Here is a 13,357-nt window from a genome sequence, read left to right on the forward strand (position 1 = left end):
AGATGCCTGAAGAAACCCAGGGACTCCTGGAGTGTCTCAGGACTGGAGGTTCCTGCAGAGGGGAGTTATCCACTGCTGTCACACATCTGCTTCCACCTCAGTAAGAGCAGGGATTTTAAGGGAAATTTAGAGCCCGGGCTCTAGACATTTTTACTTGCTACCCTAAAAAAAAATACTTTTATTCTGTGTTTCAGTATTTTTCTGCTCTCTCACCCTATCCTGTAGGATTGCAATGCCAATGGAAAGAGCCTTCCTCCATCTTGGATTCATAAAAGTGACATTTCTCCTCTATTATTTTTATAGCTATTGTAAGTCATATCAGCTTTAAAATCTTATTTCAGTCAGGACAGCCTTAAAGATCCTACTGGACTTCCCTGAAAGTACCCGCAAGTATATTTATATATCATTCTTTCCATGATTAATAATTTTTTTATATTTCATTTTTTTTTAACTATTTCTCTCTTTTATAATCTGGCTGGCAATTCCATAAAGCAAGTAAAGAGGAAAGAAGCAAGGCCTAATAGCTATAAAGTGTGGAATAATAAATATCTCCATTTAAAAAGCACTTTTCCTCTATATGTCCTTCAAGTTTTAGATTCTGGAGAGTTTGATCTATTTTTAGCTCACAGTTTAAAGGGAGACATTTTCTTGCCAATTACTGGATGGTCAACAGTTCAAAAGTTATTGACCAACAAGGAGAGCAATAGCACAAAACTCTTTCAGGTCTCATGACCCTCTCTCAGCAAAATGGATTCCTTTTGAGAAGCCCTGAGGATAATAAATTATATAGCAAAATAGACTCATTAAAACACTGTGGCTGGAGAGAGGACCCAAAAGTGCTGTAATGATGATAGGCTACATTTTAACTCTGCAATGAGCATAGGTCAGGTAGTAGCGTCTAATTTACTTGGAAAGCAGTTGTTTGCATGTTGAGAACTCAGTTTCTCCACCAGGTTAAATACATGACTCCGAAATCTCTTGACCATTTAACCCCAGTGAACTCCCCTCACACCATTTACCTCCCTTACAATTAATTTTGGGATAATGTCAGGCAAATAAACATACAAACAAAAACCAAGCAGGCACCACTGCAGCTTTTCCGTGGCCTCTCTCAAAGAGAAAGCAGAACCAAAGGGAAGGGCTATTAAGGGAGTAGCAAAGTAAGCAACCCTAATTTTTTTTAGGAAATTGGCTATGAAGTTTATATAATGCTGCAAGAAGGAGAAAATGCTGACAGCACAATGCAGAGTTTCTTGCTTTGCAAAACCAAGATTTGGGCAGTGGTGCACAAGTAGAATGGGATGCATTCATTCTTCAGAGCCAGGGCAGTTCTCTCCTACTCCAGATGAATCAACATCAGGATGGCAGCTGAGAAAAAGACCTAGGGTGTAGTGGCTTGGCACAGCGGGTACAGGCCACAGTCATCTTGGATGCCACTTTTCCAGGTGCCAATCGATTTACAAAATGTCATTTCCTAATCCTTACAGTAGCCTAATTAACACTGAAAAGCTTTCCAGGTTAGGCAGAAGAAAAGAAGAAGGTTTTCATAACCTATTGTCATCCCATGGGTGCGGGTTTTTATTTTGACAGAGCTTTAGGTGTTGAGACTGAAACAGAGAAGCAGATTTGTTGCTGCCCAGGCCAGACTTTGCCAGAAGGGGTGAGTTCATTTTTCAGACTTTGAAGCAGGCCCATTGAGGAGGTCCAAGAGACCCTAAAAAGGAATAAAGAAGAAATAAAAACCTTCATGTTCTGTTAAGAAAAAGCCATGGCCTTTTTCATTTCTCTGGGATTAAAAAGGCTTCCGTAATGTTTTTCAGTCCCTCCATTCATGCAGCGCAGGGTGACTGGACCTGTTTCATATCCCCTGAAACAGGTCCCTACAATTCTTTTTTTGTGTGTGTGTGTAGTATTTCTTTCTTTGGACTGACAGAAGCTCTCTTCGAGGAGCAGCAAGTCCTATGAATCCTTTGAGTTTGCTGAAACAAATCCATTTGCCATCCATAGTGCCAGGCAGGTGTATGGGAATCCTAAAATCCACTTACTTCACACATTAAAAAAAATTAGGATTATTAATTTAAATATAGCTTTTCATCTTAAGGCACATTAAATGCCAGACTAAAGAGTTTTATATTGACAGTGACAGCAGGATCTTAGTTCCTAGGGCTGGCTGTAGGAGTTTGGCAGCTCAAGATGTCTTCCCCTTCCTGCCTTCAGTCATCCAAGTACTTCAGTCATCCAAGTACTTCTGTTAGTTTGCTATTCCAGGCACACATCTGTTTTACTGCTATGACAAGGCTTGCAAAAAATAAAGCAACTTACACGCATACTTTATCCATTTTCTCCAGGAATGGTTCTGTTCTAATAAAGACAGCTTGTTTTATCAAATCAGGGTAAAAATATAATAAGCCTAGACATCAGGGAAAATACACAGAGGACATCCTACAGAGCCTGTGTGACAGAGATCAAACACTACATCTCAAATTTGTCTATTGGCACAGCAAAATAATTAGAAATTTTGAAACTCAGAGGTACACTTGGATGTAATCTTCAGCATATGGACCTACATAAGCTCACTAAAAGCAAGTATGTCCACAGAATATGCCTCTCCTGCAGCTTTTCTGCATGCAGTTGACATATTTTTTTGATAGGGCGTGTTTTCTCTCATTATTATGAACAGCATCAGGACTCCCTATTACTTACATAGTAGCTGTAACTCAGGTGATTTCAGTGGAGACAGAGCACATAACCATGGTAACAAGCCCAGGGCTGCCTGTTACTTTTATCGACCCTATCCTGTCTGTATAGACATAAGAGGCAATGAACCTGTTACCAGCATTTACTCATCCCCCTCATCTTCACATCTCAACACCTCATAATCTTTAATGCACTTGCCCTCACTCTCTCTGAAGCACTTTTGATAGTTTTATCTCAGAGGTGTAAACTCAAGGAGCGGGATGCACACAGGATCGGTCTGTCTCTCTTTATCTCTCTTTACCATTTGTAAGGTAGAGACAAAAATCACTTCAGAAACACGTAGCAGATCAGGAAATCAAACCCAGTTCCCTGTCTATCCCCAAACCAGGGCTGTCCCCAGGTTCCGTGTGCACGTCCCATGGCACAAGGGGCAGCCTGTGCCCCAGCCCATGGCCAGGCACAAGGACAGCTCTGAGCGTTTCTGCCTCTCGGAGGCAGAAGGGACCAGGCTTCTCACCACATCTCCATCCCAGGCAATGCCATTACCACCTGTTAATTCCCACAGGCTGCTGTGCAAAGGGGATGGCTGTCAAAAGGAAGCTGCCGTCACACAGCACTGGTATGTTCTTCTTCCTTTAGCATCTCCTCTCTTACTTCTTTGTCTTTTCTGTCAAAATTCTTTAAAATTCCACAGGAAAAGTAAATAACCAGTCCCAGTGCATTCCATCTCATAATATAAGCTGTAAATAACATATTCCCATTCATGCATATTCTCTTACTTGAACTTTATGCTGAAGGGCTTTATGTGCTTAAGCACTGTAAACGTAGATCTTAAGACAGACTGTGCATAGTAAATAATTCTGTGCTGCCTACCTGGGCTGAGGAATCATTATAGCCCCTGAGAACAATTCAGTACTTATATATAATGATCTCATTACCAGGCAGCTATTCCAACTTTATCTAGACCTTATTATTTCTTGAAGCAAAAAAAGCATAGAAAGAGGGTTCAAAACGCCACCATCAAAATCAAATTCCATATTGAGGGACTTTGCTGCAGGCCAGCATAAATAGGAAAAGAAAAAGGATTATCCTCCACCTAACTAAGTGGTCATATCTGGCTTCACTGTCTCAATCCATACCTAAGGTTGACACAAGCTGCTTCCTAAACGTGGTATCCAAGTGATACGGTGAAGTTTCCATCAGAGTTGTGCAAATGCAGCGTTGCTCCTTCAGAGGACACTGTGCCAATATTTTCCTTCCATTTCCATGCACTTACTTCTCATCTCCTTCCTTTTCTGTCCTCAGAGCTTCACTCTGAGTACTTGTATGTATAAATTCAAACTCTCATCACTGATTCCACACAAGCAACTGAACTGGGCTGAGGGAGACATGCTGAAAATATTCAGAGGACATGTATTTCTCTCCTGTACCCAAAAGGTCTTTTTCTACACACCAAGATCACGGTCTTTATTCTATTTAATTGTTAAACCAACAGCATTATTTTGGATTTTGCTCAAGTAAGCAAAAATACCTGATATCCCCAGAGGATCCTCAGCATTCAGCCTCATCAGGGTATTTACATTTGCAATCTCCCACCTTAGCCAGGTCTCTTTACCTTAATAATTATATTAATGTGTCACTGACATGCTTTCCAAAAGGTTCCCACATGAAATCAGGTCTTATCTTTCTTTTGCTCTTCTTTCTTGTTCTGTAAGCCTACAATAAGGATTACAACAACAAGAACACCTCGTGGTATGAGACAGATTCATTCCGATGTCGCAAATAGTAATGAGAATAGGGCAGGGGACTCATCGTGCCTCCTCATGACAGTCTTGAGATTGGAATTGCACAGCCTTCCTCAGAGCCACCCGTGGCAGCATCTGTCATTCCCCGCCAGCAACACGTACTGGTTGGCAGAGAGGAAAACACTTGTGTTGTGCTCCCAGTAAAAAAAAGAAATACAACTGGCAGCTGGTTACAAATCCCAAAATATTACTTTCTTACCTAATACATTAAGCCAAACCCATTTATTTAAAGAAAATCTCAAAGAAAAACAATGCCCCTCTTTACATGCACTGTGGCAACAGCTCACTGAGCCCCAGACAGATGTTCTTTTGCTGTAAGGAAAGCATAGATTTCCATTCAAGTAGTTAATGACATATATGAAGTGCTACACATGAGTATATTTCGCTCGTCATGGTGGATTCTTGGCTTGTTCGTTGAGTTTCTTTTAGAAGTTCAATCAGAAAATAGCAAGTGTCCTGGATTGATTTTGGTTTCCCCCATCTTCAGTTTCTAAGCTCTTCACTTTTTCTTGCTGCCCCGGTAAGCCTCAGTACCAGGCTTGGTTACAGTCTGAGCTGGGTGGAAATGGTCACCACAAGTAAATGAGGAAAACTTACAGTTTATTTACACATCTGGGAAAAAAAAAAAAAAAAAGAAAAAAGTGGAAAAGTAGAGTAAATCAACTGGCTCTTATAAAAAAATTGACAAAATTAGGGAAGAAATGGTAAAATGGCAGCCAGAAGAAAATTACACATATAAATCATAACCTGACAACTGCAGCAACTGCAAATACATTCTTCTGCCCTCAGCTTAGAGAAGCAGGACCTCCTGTCATAGTCTCTCTGCTTACATTCAACTAACCAAGTAATCCACCAAATCAAAAGCATCATTTTCATTATGACAGTTGGATCTTTAAGGCAGAGCTGAAAGTCCTATATATGATTCAGGGAATCCCAGAAAATTTGATCCCCAAATCTCCTCACTCTACCCAAATGCTGTAAATTGTATGGTGTCTTTGTGAAGGGATGCGAGGAGCTGCCTCCACCGTCATTCACCAGCATCAACCAGCAGCACAGGGCTGCTGATCAGCTCCACAGTGATGTGGAAAAAGCACAGTAACAGCACCAAAGGGGAGGTAGAGACCACGGCTGTTGGAAAGGTATTCCTAATTCAGCAGGCTAATGTCATGTACAGCCATCATCCTAATGGCTGGTAATGTAGACTGGAATTAGACTGACAGTGGTTACAGTCTGTGTGCTAGTACTGTGCAAGCCAGATTTGCATTTTAAGCTCCACTGTACACTCATATCATTGTATTGCTTTGCTTGTTTGTGGTTCATTACCTGTTCCTACAGCAATGCCTTGGTTATTTCCCTGGGAAGTAAGAGTGGGTTGTCAGTCTATATGACCAGGTCTCTCTTCGTTTCCATTAGGTGCTAATGCAGTAACAGAATGCAGTAATCACAGCTTTCCCTTGATGACTGTTCTCCAGCTTTACACAGAAACAGGCTGGCTGACTGCCTACAAATCTTACAAACAGTACTTACATTTACAGTAAGCTCACATTCTGTAACAAGTAGTCATAAATACTCCGATCAGAGTACTTATTGCAGCTGCAATATATGCTACACAAATTGGTAAAAACTCAGGTAATTCTTGTATGTTGTTATCCGTTAGGTTTCACTCCTTCTGACTAAAGTCTCATATTGCAGATGGGATTATTGCAATATATCATGTGATGCATCAGGCAAAATACTAAATGCAACCACCAGTAAATGGTGTCACCAGAAGAATCTAGTGCAAGGTATTATTATAATGTGTCTTGTTCACTATAATGCACAATTCATTTTATTCACTCGTGCAATTTTTCTTTCAGACATAGATTATTTTCATCTAAGTTCCAAGGCTGGAAGAGGGAAATTGTTTTCATCTTTCATTAGAGATATAGCAATACAGTTTGTAGCTTCCCATTCCTTCTATAACTTACTTGCTACAGGTACTGGACATCATTGGCTAGGAATGCTAATGAAGATGCAGTGGCAGAACCAGGCACCTGGAACATGTGTACAGTGTTGCTGCAGGGCTTATCCTCCAGCAGTGAAGTGCATACTAAAGCCTGCTCTGCACAGTTTCATTAGAGGAGTTATGGCTAGCAGAATTAATTCTATGTTATACCCACCTGTACTGCAATCACACCTTTGCCTGCTGCACAAATATACTTTTCAAACGTGCCTATTTACAGGCAATAAATGTGACTCTAGCAAGGCAATGCAGATTGCCTCATCCCAACCCTTGGCCAGCCTAAAGATACTGCACAGCCCTTCCCTTCTTGGGAGACGATATTGGTTTCAGAACAAGAAAGCTTTGCTAAGGGCAAAGGTCTTTCCTTTACAGAGTACACATTTATCTTTCTCTTATTTTCTAATCTTACTATCTATATCTGCTTTATCTGTTAAACCCAAACTCAGCTGTATTCCAGCTTCACTAAAACCATCCAGCAGTGTATCTTTAGCAATCAGAAGCTCCCTTCCTAATTCTACTCCTTTGGGTAATGCACTCCAAACTGCCCTTTATAAACTCCTTTCTTCAGCAGCTTTTGCTGCTCTTCTGGATCCCTTTTTGCTATAGGCAGTCTTCTTTGATTCTGTCACCTAAAAGCATTTTTCTGAGTGCCTGCATTCATTAACCAAGGGAAAGAAGTTGTGCATGCAACAATGGAACCTTCTTAAGTGAACTCCTATGTTTCTTTGATAGAACAGACTTCTTACAAACTTAAGATCTCGTGCAGCAAATCTATATACTCTCCACCAACTACTTATTTAACATTAGTTAAGGTAGCAGTCTGGTGATCCTTGTGAAATCAGTGTAGCACTGTAAATAACATGCATAATAGCACTTCCCATTAATGTTGCACTTTGATTTTCCTCTAGGTATCAACCACATGTCTATGTAGAACCATCACAAGGCAAAACTATCTCTAATGCATTCAGCTGCCTCCATCAACATTCACTTTTGCTGCATTTCAGAAGTATTTGCTCTGACATTGATATTTGGACTCCTCAGCCTAAATAAATCACTGGGATCATACTACAGAAGAGAATACTCCTCTCCTTCTTCCCCTTTCTCATACTTGTTTTTCCTACTCCTCACACATGTTTACAGAGGGTTTTATCCTACAGTCCTACTATCCATGTAGGCTGTTCCAGTACTAAGCTGATGCCTGATTGTTTTGTCAAGTTTTCTAACTTGTTTTCCCCAGAAAATATGTGTCCAAAACCTGGGCATTTTTAACTAGAATATTTGAAAACAACACAAGTCAGTGGAAAAGTTATGATTCTTCTGTCTTGACTATTCCTTTCACCCATTGCAACAGCGATATGTGACTTTAGCAGTAGACTGTCAGTCTATGTCAGGGTAGAATATTTATCCTTAAACAAAAAGCAGTCTTCTCTTTAGGTTTTGAGAGCCCAAAGCCAAGGAATACAGAAAAGTCTGGGCATTTCTGCTGTTTCTAAAATGAAATTCTAAAATGAAATTTCTTCTAAAATGAAAAGACAATCAACATCAGGAACATTAGCAGTGGCAGAACACAAGATTGTTAACAGTGTATGAAAAGAAAACTACTCATATGAATTGAGTTTTCAACTAGGGACCTAAGAGATCAAATTTAATCATCCACCTAAAATGATCACGCAAGTCAATGTTCCCTATTTCCCTTCAAAAGGGCAAAAGACTGATTCTCCTCCTTGCCAGTCAGACTCCCAAGCTATGCTCTGTTCCACCAGCACGAGGCAAAACTCTTCTGAGAGCTGGTAAGAGTGCTCCCAAATACCAGCCTCGCCTTTAGAATCATGGAATCATATTACTGATTGGATTGGAAGGGACCAAAAAAACCTCATCATTCCAATCTCCCTGCAACAGGCAGGGACACAGTCCACTAGACCAGGTTGCTCAAAGCCCCATCCAACCTGGTCTTGAACACTTTCAGGGATGGGACATCCACAGCTTCTCTGGGCACATGGTTTTTCTGGGTAGTAGAGCTGTGGTGACACGTATGAAAGGAAACTGTGGGATGGGAGAACAGTACAGCCCAAGGCGAAGCCTAGATATTCCAGTACATTATTTCGTATTAAGCAGGAACAAAGGCTGCAAGCCTGATGTGAGCTGCTGTTCCCAGGATGGTTATGACAGTGGGGCACACAGCCTGGAGAAACAGTTGAGTGGCCTTAACTCTGCTTTTCAGATGACATTCCACTCTCTTCTGGGGGCAAAAACCCTGAGGAAAGGGCAGACGACTGGTCTTGGGGCTCATATGTCCAGTCTTAGCACAGAGAAGTTCCTGGCCATTTTATTCTTGCCTCTGTTTTCACAAGTGGCTATCACAAAAATAAGACATGACATGAGCATCAAGAGAAGAAATTAAGTGTAAAAGGAACAACTCTCAGGCTTCAAGCTTCTTTCTCATTATCTCACTCTAAGTCCCTGTAAGCCCCCTCTTCCTATCCCAGCTGGCTTTTAATTGCCTTATCTAGGGAGTCCCATCACTGTTCCCGTTCCTTTCCCTCCGCAGGAAGGAATCACAGCACCTTCTCTATATCATACCATCAAACGTTTCTGAACATTTCTCGAGGCAGGAGAAACTCTGCAGACTGAGCAGCTGACACAGACAAAGGGCATCCATAAATGACAAGAGCATTGTCCGAGACTGAGGAGAGGTGGATCTGAGGTAAAACACGAAGAAACAGCTGGAAAGTAGAAAAGAATAGGAATTACTCTTTCTACAAAAGACTATCCAGCTGTACTTTTGATGGTATTTTAACTGGAACGCACATGAAGGGAAAATGGTCAAAATACAGATTGCTTCAGCTGTAAGGTGGTTTCCATCCCAGTCAATGCAAACCTTTAGAGGAAAAAACACAGGTGTCATTACAGGTTTGTGTAAGAAATGTACAAGTGGGAAAGCTTACCTCACTTTGTCAGTTTATGAAGACATAAAGCAGCTGGGAGGGAGAATGGGGAGACACTCGATACAACAGCTTTAGATGCATGTCTTATTAGGTGTATAATTTCCACTCCAAGCTCAAACCTGAGTCTGCCCATGAGCTAATCCATTTCCCACATCACTGTCTGCAAAATCAGGCCCTACAACAATATAAAAGCCAAGGAATGGACAGGAGAGGATATGAAAAACAGTTTTCACAGAGGACAAAATGCCTCCGGTTGATAGAGCTGAGAATGCACTGCAGTCTCTGGAGACAAATTCTCTCATACCACCTCTCTTACTGTGTCACAGAAACATTGTTTGCCTGGTTTTAGGTTTAAGATGAAGGCAAGAAAAGAAACACTTCAGTGAAACTCTGTGCCATTCATGGAAGGAGTTTGCTATAACTGCCATGTTAATTTTTGTATTACAAGGGAAGCCAGCAAAGTATGTTGGGAATATTGGAAATAACACAAAGGGAACAGAGCATTTACAGTGTAAATAATTATGTTGTTTCTTGTGCATATCTCTGTGCCACAGCTGTATGCTTTAGCTTTGCCTGAGGACATCCTATGAGCCTGTACCCAGAGGTGCAAGTCTTGGTTCTGCACAGCTCAGGGAGCTGGATCCTTGGGATTATGGAGATGTCAAGCAAATACATACAAACATTTAAGAAGAGAAAACAGAACACTGGACAGACTGAAAGATAGAGTCCCTAGGAACTAGGAAATTTATTGACATCTCTCTGACCTTAGACACTCTGAAGTTGCAATATTTAAACCAACAGAAATCTTCCCCTCCAGATGATACACCCAAGTGTGGCATTTATATTTGCCACAAGTCTAGGATGAAGTGGAGCTGAGTTCATGTTCAGCTGAAAAAACCCAGAGGGAATAAAAAAAACAACCAAGAAGTTTTCTATCTTCCTGAATCCAGTTCACCGTGCAGCTGCAAAAAGCAGCTCTGCCACACAGCAGAAGATGCAAAACAGAAGCAGGGATTTCATCTGCTGATGCTGGTCCCAAACCATGGTCTGAGCAGCCTCAGTCATAACCTGCTGGACTCAGACTCCCAGAATGAGCTTACCCACTGCTAGCAGAAAAAAAAAGCAAAAAAAGCGCCTCTAATAATTACTTAATAATTTCTATTAAATTACTTGTAAAATTCCTGCCATTAAATATATTCAAATTTTGAAGAGCTTGTATTTGAAGATTTTTCAAGGGGACTTTTTACAAGGGCATATAGTGAGAGGACAAGGAGGGAATGGCTTTAAAACAAAGAAGACAGGTTTAGATTGGCATCCCAGTTGTCCATCAATATGAATTAAATGTCAACTGCCTTTGCAACATACTCCCTCTTCAATTTCATCAACAGGAAGTCACAGAACCAGCTTGAAGAATCCCAAATTGCCTCCTGCACTGTAGCTCCAAAAATATAACCAATGCTTTTAGAAAGGCTGTTTTCAAGCAAATCATGTATTATATTGTCTTTAGCACCATTCCCCTGCAAGATGAAAAGGAGGAGTTTTTGCTAATGGCTTTTCACCTATTTTTTCATTACTGTTGCCAAGAAGAATGTGCTAAAAGTAATACCTGTGATAAGAACAGGATGAAGTGTGGGTGGGTGGCAGGCATGTCTGTTTTCCTTCACCTTCATGAATATCAGTAATTCTTTCCATATCACATTATTATCAAGAGAGCATATAATGTCATCACATGGCTAAAAAGAAGTTCTGTTTCTCTTCCCACAACATTTTTTATATCCAAATTCCTACCTGATAGCTATTGCTGATGACAAAAAAGGGCAAAATCAAGTTTCAATTTCCCCTTTAACTGTTTTCCCACAAATAAACAGATCTCTGCAAAAGTGTTTTTCTGCATTTGGCCACTCCTTCTCTGTGGAGCAGCATAAATACATTTTTGACAGAGGTAATCCTTATTTTCTGGCAAAGAATAGCGCCCTATACTGGCACTGTTTTACATCTTTTTCAGAGACATGGGATTCCATGTACCCTCAGCGAATTTGCTAATGACACCAAGCTGTTTGGTGTTGTCAACACACTGGACAGATGGGATGCCATCCAGAGGGACCTGGACACGCGTGAGAGGTGAATCAGTGCAAACTTCGTGAAGTTTGACAAGGCCAAGTGCAAGGTCCTGCACTGGGCTGGGGCAATCACAAGCACAAGGACAGGATGGGCAGAGAATTAGCCCTGGAGAGAAGAACTTAAGGATGCTGGTGGATGAGAAGCTCAACACGACCCAGGAATGTGCTCTTGCAGCCTGGAAAGCCAGTTGTGTCCTGGGCTGCATAAAAAGCAGTGTGACCAGCAAGTGAAGGGAGGTGATTCTACCCCTCTACTCTGCTCTTGTGAAAGCCCACCTGGACTACTGTGTCCAGCTCCAGGACCCCCAACACAATAAGGATGTGGGCCATGAAGATGACCAGAGCACTGGAGCACCTCTCCTATGAAAACAGGCTGAAGGTTGAAGTTGCTCAGCCTGGAGCAGAGAAGGCTTCAGGGAGATCTAGTAACACCTTCCAGTATCTACAAGAGAGCTGAAGAGGGACTTTTTACAAGGGCATTTAGTGACAGGACAAGCGGGGGGATGGCTTTAAAATGAAAGAGGGTAGGTTTAGATCAGATGTTATAAGAAATTCTTTACTGGGTGGTGGAAAACAGTTTGCCCAGAGAAGTTGTGCATGCCCCATCCCTGAAAGTGTTTTAGGCCAGGTTGAATGGGTCTTTGCGTGACCTGGTCTAGCAGGTGGTGTCCCTTCCCATGGCAGGGGTGTTGGAATGAGATGGTATTTAAGGTCCCTTCCAACCCAAACTATTCTATGATTCAATGCCTCATACTAGCAACCCTGCATTTCCCTGCAACCGTCACATGGATATCTTGGTGAGTGCACACTAAAAGCTTTGCTTGTCCATTTCTTTCAAAGAATCATAAACGGTGGGAATATGCTAGATACGAAAAAGAAAAGAAGTAGAACAAGGGAAAGAAAAGGGCCTTCTCTACTGAAAATGAAACCTTACATTTCAGGGAACAATACAGCATGTACTCTGCAGGATGCATTATGAAGCCCTTATTTGCGTGTGGGATTTATGATCAAGTTCCCTTACAAGGATCCCTGAGCATTAAACAATTTGAGTTACAGAAATCCTCGCATAATGCCCTTTTCAAAAGCCTTTGCTGCCATCTCATGGCACATTTGCAGAAAGCCGGCACAGCTCTGGCTTCGCGAAATGCCACAGCCTCATCAGGCATTCACAGCCCCTTTTTAACACACTGACAGCCCCAACGTCCTTCAGAAGCAGAGCCAGGAACACCACACAGTTGCTGCACGGTGATTAAATACCTCCATTCTTGCTCGTTAAATATGTTAAGATTGTGGGGAGTACGACTAAACGTAGGGGCCTTAAATGAGCAAGTAAATGTTCAAATAAAGAAAAAGAAGGTGTCAAGAACACAAGATGATGTTGTGTTCACAACTATTTTCTTTCCATTTACAAACTCTGAAATGAATGACCTAATCAAACAGAGAAAAAAAAATGCCATCATATAAACACAACATAAATAAGAAACAACTACGTTTAAACTATTAAACACTTTGAAAATCAAAATAAAAAGCATTAATGGAAGAAAGGTACTCAAAAATCAGCTGTCAAATTGTATCTAGGATAGACATGAGTATGATATACTGTCTTTCCCTTGATTGTCTGCTGCTATGGTGTTCATTAGTGTGTAATTAAGATGTTTCTGTAAGGTGCTCACATGGCATCTCCTAAGGATCTCAGAGCATTTTTTGGACCTTGTGCTATTTTTGGACAGCAGGCACCCTGACACAGCATAGCAGAGAACCCAGATTTCCATTCACATTTCAACATTT

The 13,357-nt window shown here is 41.3% G+C and overlaps 1 long non-coding RNA gene across 1 annotated transcript; it reads right to left on the reverse strand.

Annotated features, from left to right (window-relative positions):
- Positions 1 to 884: 884 nt before the first annotated feature.
- On the reverse strand, positions 885 to 11,985 carry LOC135412741 (uncharacterized). Its single transcript, XR_010429928.1, has 2 exons — positions 9,085 to 11,985; positions 885 to 5,114 (listed from the first exon to the last, which is right to left on the reverse strand). It is a non-coding gene; the product is annotated as an uncharacterized LOC135412741 (long non-coding RNA).
- Between the last annotated feature and the right edge of the window lie 1,372 nt (positions 11,986 to 13,357).

This window comes from Pseudopipra pipra, chromosome 4 (genome assembly GCF_036250125.1).
Source record: "Pseudopipra pipra isolate bDixPip1 chromosome 4, bDixPip1.hap1, whole genome shotgun sequence".
In the NCBI taxonomy this organism is placed as follows: Eukaryota; Metazoa; Chordata; class Aves; order Passeriformes; family Pipridae; genus Pseudopipra; species Pseudopipra pipra.